Source organism: Lactuca sativa, chromosome 3, assembly GCF_002870075.4.
Source record: "Lactuca sativa cultivar Salinas chromosome 3, Lsat_Salinas_v11, whole genome shotgun sequence".
Taxonomy (NCBI): Eukaryota; Viridiplantae; Streptophyta; class Magnoliopsida; order Asterales; family Asteraceae; genus Lactuca; species Lactuca sativa.
The window spans coordinates 60,700,207-60,712,278 of NC_056625.2; positions in this window are offsets into that span (position 1 = coordinate 60,700,207).

Below are 12,072 nucleotides of genomic sequence, written 5' to 3' on the forward strand. Positions count from 1 at the left end.
CTAGGCTCTTCCTAGGTTCTCACACTTCTCCGCCATCAGCTGTTGAGAAACTCCTCATGATGCCAGTCATCTACCTCCTGAATATCGTCACATTCATTTGGTAGCCGACTCCCATCATCGGGAGTTCCACAAAGCACGAAGCAAGCAGCATTCGAGCATCGAATAAACACGTAAAACCCACTCTAGATGACAAATCCACTTGCTCTACTCATACTCAAAAGATATCACGGAACTCCACAACTCTACCCCTCACAGGTATCTAACTACCCTCTCGATAGGCTCCACAATTTCTCATCTAGGTATCTCTCCTAGATTACTCCTCTACTCAAATCCCTCTCTGAAAGGATTCCTGTTGGATACTCTCACTCAGCACATACTCGAAAGTTCGTCACAGTTAACAAAAACTCCTAGGCTAAGGCATCACAAATCAGGCCACTCTATTCCTAAAATATGAAATGCCTAGCCTATCTCTAGCATGCATAATATCTCATAACATATCTCATACTACAAACTAAGGGTATTTTGGGAAATCACCGTTCGGGCTCTGGCTGATTGCACACACTACTCTTCCTCGTTTTTCTCTTATAATCCCTTACTCATTTTTAGAAAAATTGTTTCTTTTGATTTTTTTTTCAAATCCTCAGTTTGAGTCCAGACATACACGAAGGCGCATCCGAATCCCTCAAACCAAGGCTCTGATACCAACTTGTAACACCGTAAATTTTCGGACAAATTTTTCATTTTTAAATTACAAAAATTCTCATAATACATTCCACAAAAATCCCAATAATCAATTAACAAAACACAATTCCATAATAGTTAAATTAATAATCCAGGATCCTCCAAAAGATAACTCTTTATCTCGTGTGTACAATCGAACCGTCGCCTTCCTGTGATCCTGAGAAACACCTGAAACACATAACACACAACACGGTAAGCACAAAGCTTAGTGAGTTCCCCAAAATACCACAAATACACATTAGCCACTAGAGGCTATAACTCTGTAAGACCCTCCGGTCAATGTGTCTCAGTGGGACCCTCCAGTCCCATAACTCTAATGGACCCTTCGGTCCTAACTCTGTGGACCCTCCGGTCCTAACTCTATGGACCCTCTGCTCCTAACTCTATAAGCTCATAATAAATATACAACATAATTCACATATACATAATGCAGGATATCGCAGTACTCTAATAAACACATAAGATCAATATATACACATATTACCATAACAACATAAGTCACAAAGACAGTATGCACGATAACATATAACACACAATAAACAAATAAGACCCTCCGGTCGATAGTGTACTAAGACCCTCCGGTATATATGTACTGAAACCCTCTGGTCAATAATATACTAAGACCCTCCGATCACAAACAAATTATAAAACAGATAATTATAGTGAGAAGACTCACCTCGGGTGGCGAACAGATCCTATAAATGCTATTGCTACACTCCGGCTTCTATCACTAAGCCAAACCCACAAATAACCCCATTAGGATCTAAGACCAACCTTCAAATTATTAGGTCTAAACATGGTCCACTAACCTCGTCCATATATGACTCGAGTCCATTGGGCCCACCATGGCCCAATTTTCCTAATTGGGCCTAACCCTTATATGGGCCTTACTCTAAATTCCATCTGAATATTCTAGTCCACATGACTGCTTTTGGATGGACCATCAATGGCCCAACTACTAAAACCCAATAGGAAGGCCCAATCACAAGGCCCAAGTAAAAATTAGGGTTTTCACATAAAATGACGATTATGGTTAAGTATTTCTCACTTAACCCATTAAGGTCTTAACCCGTTAAGTCCATTATTCCACTAATAGATCATATAATAAATTTGTCATGGGTTTTATCTTCAGTCCACTAGTCCAAACGCGGGTCCCAATAGGCCCAAATCAACAAACCCAAAATTAGGGTTTTCTAAACCCTAATTAGGGTTTCTAGCCCAATAGCCATCTAACAAGCCCAGATCAAGCATTGAGTCCGGGTAGGGTTCACTTTGCCAAGCACCACCCACTACCACCTAGTGGTGGTCATTGGCGGCTCACGGCGGCGGCCACCACCTCGCGATGGTGGTGGTGGTTTTTCCCTCAATTACTCCACCAAAAATGCTAACACAAGACTCATTTCACAAGGCATACTCATACTCATCACAACAAATACCCACAACCATCACCATATGGCGGCTGGTGGTGGTGACGCGGCGGCAGGAGGCAGCAGCCACCACCTCGTGGTGGGGGCAATGGATTTCAGCCACATAAACATTCATCCCACGCCTCAAATACCAAAAGCAACCCCCCGCACACTAGCATGCGCCCAAACAACCAACTCTTAGGCAGCAGGAATCGCCGAAAAATCACAAACAACAGCCCTTATCGCCACTGATTGCGGCAATGGCGATTACGGCGTCACACCCATGAAATAACGAGAAAAGAAGGGGATGGAAGCGTTGCGAGTGACTTACTGAGCGTCGCCGATGGCTCATGACTCTCCCACGACAGCACAGTGGTGAACACGACTTCTTTTCTTTCTTTTTTTTCCGATCTCGGCAGTTCTCCGACTGCCACAACGTCTCCGACGTTAAGGTTTTGTTCTCGGCGGCGAAATGGTTACTGACGGAGGGTGGTGGTTGATCAGGACAAGGGCGGCGGCTGGAGGTGCTACAAGTCGATAACTGATGGTGGTGGCCGATCTCATAATGGTTTAGGGTTACATTATCAAACGAGACGAAAGGAAAAGGAGGATACTGGGTTAACCTGTGTGCAATTCAAAATATGCTGCCAAATATATGCTTTTGGTCCCTCCCCATAACTTCTCTTTCAATTTAAATCCAATAAATACCATACAACCCTCCACTTTGAGATATTTTTGCAAGGCAGATTCGAAAATTACCATTTAACCCCCATGATCTCAATTTAACACATTCAGTCCTTCCTTCTCATAATTCCCTTCGTAATAAGCCCTAATAGTTACCAAACACTCCTTGAGTTCTAATATCTTTACGAGATAAATCCTGAAATTACACTTTAGTCCTCGAAGGTCCAAATTATATTATTTGGCTCCCAGAAACCGACACCCCGCTAATTATTATTATTTTAGGTCATTATTCATATTAACTCTTATCTATTTATTTATTTATTTAATATTCAAGATGTTACAATATATAACCATATAATCATATAAACATTCAAACACATGCGGAAATCACAAAGATAATAGCATATTGTACAATCATCGGGCCCCGCCCATATACAAATCATATATGCATAACTAGATACTAGCATACAAAATAACCATCGGGCCCTGACTAGTAAGCATACAAGCACATACACATGCAAGAGTCATACAGACATCTAGCACCCTACATAGTAAACCATGGGCATACAATGGTACCTTCGACCTGCTAAACATTGTGAGGAAACTCACCTCGCACTGCCGAATCTCACAGAAAGGATCTCTAGTTGTTGGCCAAGGATCCCCGTGCTATCAATCACAAGTTATTCAGCCATCAATAATCGGATCCAACTCTCACTAAGTGTACAAACTAGGGTAAAAGACCTTTCTACTCTTTTTATAGCTTGGCCCAATTCAACAATCCAAAAGCCCAAATTCCAATTAAACACCCAAGGCCCAAATATGACCCAATTTTCCAAATTGGGCCCAAACCCTTAAATGGGGCTTAAACCAAGGTCCATAAACATTCCCAATCTAAAAAAAACTTGAATTCTGATGGCCCAACAAGGCCCAAAGCACCTAACTCCAAAGATGGCCCAAACCAAAGATCTACCGCTGGGCGTACTCAGCTTGTATGCATAGCGTACTTGCCTGAGGGCTTACACGCTAAGCGTACTTGCTTGTACGCCCAATGTACCCTCGCATACAACCAACTCCTATTTTAAGCTCTTATTCCATAAAGACTTTACAACACAACATAGATCTAACTTCCTTGGACTGATTAATCACATAAAGTTACTAACTTTACGTTCATGCATGGCTAAATGAAGCTCTTAAGCTTTAAAAGGACTTAATATATGACTTAATGCATGCATGAGACCCAATATCCCATAAAGTTATCACCTTTATGCATTAGGAACTACCAATAAACTTAGATCCAAAAGAATAAGTCCTTCAAACATCTTAACACATCAACCAACCCAAAAAGGGACCCAAAAGCATGAATATCAAGACAAGAAGATATCTAAAGATTTGGGATGTGATATGGTTCTGAAGGATGAACCGGATCTGGACAGTTCCAACAAGATTTCATTCTTAAACAAAAATCCATTTTTGATTTATTTCATCTATTCCATGACCGGAACAGGGGAGGATACACGTTACACCATGATTTTGAAAGCGAGCGACTCTTCGCTTAGTAGACGGCCGCTGGACGACAACCCCTTCTTGTTCTCGTCCAGCTGCTTCTTTTTTTCTCTTTTTTTTTCTTTTTTGAGAATCCTAGACTAAAGAAGAAGGCTCCTGAATCAGCACAGGGAAAAATCCGCAAGCAGGAGAACTTTACTAACCTGCCGCTGGTTACTTTATCAGGGCTCCACAGGAGAAGAAAGAAGGTCCGGGTCTTTTCTAGGTTTTTCTGAGTGTGAAAACGGTAGATTTTTCATTTGCATTAACAAGTCAAGATTCGAACTGGATACCTTTAGGACCTTGCAAAGTGATGAATGATTTTGGATCTTTAAGTTCCCCACCAAGCTATGAACCTTCCTCCTTCTTCAATCTCTTCAAAATGAGCAAAAACAAGACCAAATTCTTCACAATAGCTCAAATGAACAATAATGGAGGATAAGGGCGATTTCTAGGGTTTCAGGGGCTCGGAGGCTGGTAAAGACGCCAGCCCTAAATACTTTAGGTGCTTATATAGGGTACAACACCCTAGATTAGGGTTTCCACTAACTCCATGTACGCCCCGCCTAATCCTAGTACGCCCAGCGTACGAGGTCTCACTCCACGATTAGCTCTTCCTAGTATGCTAAGTGTACACCAGTGTACGCCTCACGTACCAGCCCTCACACCAGTATACCCTATGTACCCCTAGGTACGCCTCGCACACTAGGGTTTTCTTTAAACCCTAATATATTCTAAAGGCCATAACTTCCTCATTATAAATCCGATTCCGACGATCCTTATATCCACAAAAAGGTAACGAGAAGCTCTACGCTTTTATCAACTCATACCTGCCATAAAATTTCCCAAACAAAAAAAATCCAATTTCCATAGATGCCCAAGCTGACACTTTACCAAATTACCCCTTGGCTCTAAAGCACAAACCGACACCCAGATCATCTAAACTACGTCACCCACACCCAAATGGGAAATGATTCGGGACAGGATGTTAAAACTCTCCCCCATTTATATTAGATTTAGTCCTCGAAATCAATCATTACCATCCCCGAAATGCCAGATAACCTGAGCAACACGGCCACAACCCCCAGCATACCACAACCTTCCCAATGCAACCGAAACCCACCCTATCATGGCTCTCCAACCAGAATATGAACGAATCCTTTCTCAGCCTAATACAAGACTCTACAAAATAACCATGCAAAGTAATCACATCTACTCATCCTGAAATTTAAAATCTCGAATTCGTCCGACTCCCTGACAGACCGCCCATACTGAACCATTACTAACATACCCCTTTGGTACGTATCACAATATTGTCCAATATGGGCTCTCGGCACAAAAACTTCCCAGGGGGTCACCCATCCCTGAATTGCACTCGTTCGGGAACGCTTAACTGCAGAGTTCCTATGGGATCTGTTGCCCTCACGTCTTTAAAATGTATTGTGACAAGGAAGGTATCCACACCCCTTATAAGGAGATGTTTCATTCTCCTTCCAAGCCAATGTAGGATCGGGTGCAACCCACCTTCACCCCCCCCCCCCCCCCAATTATAGGGTTCGAAGAAGCTCTCTCATCCCATAAATCTGATGGATTCCTAACCCATCAAACCTCATATAGCATGAACCACCTATGACCTGCGCTTACCAATACTAGCGTTCCATTACTAGCCAATCTCGATGATTGCCCCACTCCTGAAATCCAGAAGAATATTCCCTGAAATCTTAGCAAGTTCGATAGCTCCAATCATCTCCCATGATACCACACCAATTCCTTAAGTTCTTAAGTGGGGGACTAACACCATAACCTATGCTCTGAAGGGGTGAATCTTCACCCCAACTTCCATCCTCAAAGAATTACTGAATTCTAACCATCTACCATTATGACAACCCGAAAAATTTAGATCAAGCAAGGTCTATATTGTAACCATGTGCAGATAAATTCCCAATGTAACCTTGTTACAATAAAACTTTGAAAGCCAAATGGGCATGAGTATATATACAGGTATATATACTTTGGGAACCATGTTTATAATAACCTGTTGAAAGTAAACAAGTATAACAAGGCTAGAATAGGAACCATGGATTTAAAACATTGTTTTATAGTATTTAGGCTTTGTACCCCACCCACCCTAAAACACACCAAAACCGAAATCACCCTTCAATGGGTGATACTAAGGCCAAAATCAACATGAGGGAATGAAGTAAGACCGAAATGCCAAGCCTAGAAAGTACTTAAGCCAAAAACACCATGTGTGAGTGGGGCTAGGACCGAAATCACAAGAGAACAAAGTTTTTTCGGTCAAACATGGATGAAAACACCCCCTTTGATCCCTTTAAATGCGATTTCGGCTGAATAAAGCAGATAAGAATAGTTAACTTATTGATTAGATGTTTTCCCTCTTTTCCCATGCAATATATTACCCAGCAAACCTCCACGCATTTATCCACTATTTAACCAAGTAAACATCACCTCAAGGTACATCCATATCTAAGAACGATTTCACCATAAATCCTTCCGCCGCTTTCATTTCTACTTCCTAATTACCACCATTTTCCATTCTGCTTTCTATAAATTTCTTTTCCTCTCAAGAAATCAATTCCAAGCTTCAAAGGGTTTTAAATCTTCAAGTGTATTCTTAGATTTTGGTAAGTATTCCCTCAAATCTAGAGTATTTATACACTTTTATGTTAGTTCCATCATATTTACACACATATTATTATGTTTTAAACCTTTAGGATACTAATATTTCCAAGGAAGTTCATCAACTCCATTCAAGAGTTTATGCTTGAAATCTTCACACCATCTTCTCAAACAACCCACAAATCCACTCAATGTGAGTTCATACCCCCCATTTTTTAAGCTTTTTCATGTTTTTAGGGGGGGGGGGATACGAGTAAATCTTTGTTTATCACACTTTTTACATGTTTACATCTCATATTAAAGATAAAATATTATCTGCATAACATATGGTTAATACTAGTTTTTGTATATATATTAGTTTGAATTGCAAAGCTAATTAAACAAACATAATATATGTTATAAAATCATAAGAAAAATTTATGATTTGTAAAACTCCATGGTTTTTTGAAAACATATATTAAAGATAGCTTTTCTAGCAAGAATGGTTACGTTACAGTTATTTACTAATTCGGATGCATAATTTCCATATGATTTCAATATCTGAAGCGATTCTGGTTAACTCACTGCCATGTAGGCAGCAAAAAGGGAAGGAATCGACATCCACATCCTCTTAACTCTCTGAACTAAATGAACTCGCAATTGCAACTGATGGCATCTCCTATCAAAACAAAAAAGAGGTAAGAAGAGAGAGTGATATCGGCTTGATAAATTCTGACTCGTGGAAGATGTCAAGCAAAAGAAAATGACACTTTTGGAGGAGGGGATATAGGCGATCAAAGTGGTAAGAGACGAAAAATATGTACTTTTTTCTTAAGTCCCGTGACCATTTAATCAACAGTAAACTCGGTGACAGCCAAGAAACAACAAATTTAGAACATGTAGAATTTTATTTTAGGCTTTTAATTATTGTTTCATGATTTTTATTAATGTCTTTACATTGTAATTATAGTTTTATGAATTTATTTACCATTTGTAGTAGTTTACTTTTATTTTATGAAATTTTTTAATTTTAGTTTTATTTATTTATTTTTAATAAGTAATTATTTAATTCCTTTTTTTTAACAAAATTCAACAAATTATGTGGGTTAGGAGGGATGCCGATGATGAATTTCCAAAATTTATGGGATGACGGTCGGGGTGGAAGTGAGAGAATATAGAAAAGTTGATGTGGCAATGAGGTGGCATGTTAGTTGGGAGGAATGTGAGGGAAGGCTTAGTTATGGTTAACATGTTCTTCTTTTGATTAACTCATTGCAAAACATAATTCTATTTCTAACCATTCCAAATCCTACCTTTCTTTGTTTGTTGTTTGAAGATGGAAATCCTACCATGTTTATATTGTTCGTATTGAACTTTATTATGGTGGGAAGTTCACCAAATTTTTAACTATCATGTATATTGATGTGTTTGTGATATATTACATTAAATTGGTAGATATTGATGAATTCTCTTGCATGGACTAGACTCTATTATGACAAAGTACTTAACGCTACATTGCTCCACCTATCATCTACTACCACATTTGTTTTCCCAATATGGAGACTAAGATTTTGGACTTCGTGTATTATCTAATGATAATGATGAGTGTAATCTTGATTGATACGCAAGTGTGAACAAACTTATCGAAGTCTAAAAATATTAACTTACAAGCTAAAAGGGATACCTTTTGATGGAGGTATTAGGTTATCCGGTATGGTGCTCCAAACCACACGTGAGATCCTATATGACAGCCCAGAAGACGCGTGAACACCACCCCAAGCACCGGTGGATTGATTGTGGAGTGGTCATGGAGGACGATGCATTTAATTTGTTAGGATATCCGGTCCCTCACATTTTCTCTCTTTCCCTCCCTCTTCTTTTTGCCCCTTCACTACCTATCCACCATCCACCGGTGAACATCATTTCCACAACCTAGTGGATTGGTTGTCGAATGTTAAAATACCTATGTGGACTCATTATCATTCAAAAATCACGATACCCCTCATCCTTATAGTCTTTTCATCTTTATAAGTCATAAGGTGTTTTAAAAAGTCAGGAAAATGTTCCTTATGAAAATTGACTTTTTGAGGGTGATAAAAAAAACTATTTCCAAAAGTGTTTATTAGTTTTGTTGTATTGTAGCCCGTCTCTATAGTCTATATAGGTATCTACTGCCTTGAGTTTAATGGCGTTGCTAGCCTATAGCAACAAAATTCTGGTCGATTAGATACTATATAATTCTTACGCTAATCTGCGTAATTTTTAAATCCTTTCTGATGGATTAGTTGGCTTTAAAAATCAATTATTAGTTTTTGTGTGAGACCCATCACTACCGTGTCACTAATGTTGCAGATATTAGTGACATCTAGTTAAATTAATCGCAACAATAAGCCAATAACAAGAATAGAACCAATAACATGTAAACAACTCTTGTTAATTTTGTTAGAACTAAAACTGCACAGATGGGTGCCAAAATACTGCACACAATTGCTGTAAAAAGGTGATAAATAAAACAGAGGTGTTTGTGACTAACTTTCTGTATTTTTCCATTGCACACTACCAACGACTACAAGAGTTTAAATACTAAAAAGATACCTAGAAACTAGGACCATTACTACCACGTATTCTTTATTTGACTCCTAAAACTATGCAATATCATATCAAATAAGACTAAAATGCCTCTCAATAAAACATGTACCTTTATATATATATATATATATATATATATATATATATATATATATATATATATATATATATATATATATATATAAACTATATTATAAAGCATATTTAACTTTTCTTGAAATTTAAGAGGTACATGCTTGATAACTTAACGTACAAATCTGTTATGCACAAATCACTCATCTTTTTATGAACAAAAACTAATTATTGTAAAAAAATAATCAACGAAAATATTTAAGGAAGAAAACATCAATTAATTTTTTTTTTCTGTTTTAACGTGGGTATGATGTTTGCCCAATGGTTGGACATGGAATTTTCTAACATATCAGCACGAAAATTTATAACTATTGAAACAGTCGAATAACATTTTCTGAATAAAAAAATCATTCTTCGAAACAGTAATAATTTTTGACGCCGCTTTGCGCAGGTGTACACCTAGTGTGTGTGTGTGTGTGTGTGTATTGCTGAATTATTGTGTGGACCAATGATTTGTGAGAACTTGCGGAGTCATCATCAAATCATCATTTTTCAACATCAAAAAAATCAATCTTCTCCAAATGGTGTGTCTAAGTCATATCTAGGCTAAAAAAAAGTTTTGCAAGTTTTTTTTTTTTTTTTTCCGAAATTTGCATGTATGCATAATCGGCAGTCCATATGACTAGCTATTGATTGTGCTCATCAACATCCATATGACTAATGATTGTGTTCATCAGCAGTCCGTATAACTGTTAATTGTGTTCATCAGCAGTCATACAAAAAAAGCGTCAAATCTTTTTTTAGCCTAGATGCGGCTTAGACGCACCATTTGGAAAAGATTTTGTGTTTTTTTTGTTAAAAAATGATGAACTGATTATGAGTTCGCAAGTTCTCACCACTAGTACAAACCCTTTTTAATAGTGCGATAGGTATTTTTTTCAATGTGGTGATAGCATAAAACCACATCAATAGACTGTTTTCACATTAGTAAACTATAAAATCGCACCATCAAATATATTTATTGATGTGGTTTCTATAAAAATTCATTAAAAATCATTTATTAGTGCGATTTACTTTAAAAAAACGCATTATTAAAGATTCGGTTCTCTCCTAATATTGTGCTCATAGCGGTGTTTCCCCCTTCCAATTTTTTCATTCCCTGCGCCATGTCTTTCCTTCCAATATTTTATTCTTCATCTCCCACCCAAAGGGCAGACGACAAAGACACAACACATCTAACGACCTCCTGCTTCTGGCGACATCCTCCTCCTGCTCCGATACAAAATCTGGAAACCCTAGCGTCGATTTTTCTGATTTTCTATACGTAAGTAGTTGAATTTTTTGATTTTTCGTTTCTTCACTGATTCCTCATTGGTTTGTCGTATATACACCTCAAAGACCCTTCTCCTGTAGGTTTTCTTCTCTTTCCAGTGTATTACATCGTCGAACGACGTAATTTCATCAAGTCTAAAATTCATGTTGTTAAGTGGTTTAAATAATTGTAAGTAATAAAAGCCTTTCCTTCTGTCCTTTAATTATATGTATTGTATGTAATGTATGATTGTGTGGATGTGATTGATTCGCAAGATCCAGTTGATCATTTTTGGTGCAAATTGAAACACGTAAAAATGAGATGGGGTGTTAGGGTTTATCCATTGCACTCTATCTGTCTGTTTAAATGCCTACGTCATCTCCGAACAACAACAAGTAGGTGACCTTGTTAGGTTTGGCCTTCTACATCTATTGATGCCTTTTTTCCACTAAAACAACTCCCCACTTTTATACGTGGTACCACAAGATGTTGTGTTAACAGGTGGGTAAATGATTTGTTTGGGTCATAGGTTAGTAGTTATATCGTTATGTTAATCTTTCATTCTAACATTATTAAATCGATTTAATATCAGAATTCTCATCTTTGTACAAATAGAGGTTCAATTAAACGCCATGAATGAAGAAAAGTCAAAAGAGATGGAGGTTGTCACAATAGATGGATCTATCAATTCTTAAGGTTTGCATTCGAGTTACGTTCTTAGGTTTTATTCGTTCATCATCTATAAAGTTAAAATCTAGTTTGAAAACACTAGAGAAATCAAGGTTTTGGAAATCTAGCAAATGGTTCTTTTTTTATGATTTAACAGTGTGTTGTGCAGTTACTATATCCAGTTGAAAATAGATATAAGGATGAGAAAGTTAGCAAAAAAGCAATAATAGCTCTGCAAACTAGTATTCAACAAAATTGTTTTGCTGCAGATTTACTACTTTTGATGAGGATGAGGAGGGCAATTTGTATCTTTTGAACAGAAAAAGGATTGGGAGAATACTTTGTGAACAAGCTCACTACCTTTGGTTTGTGTCCAATCTCTCTGCCTTCGGTCTTATGAAAACAAGAATAATTTTGACATAGGGATGTAAACCGTTC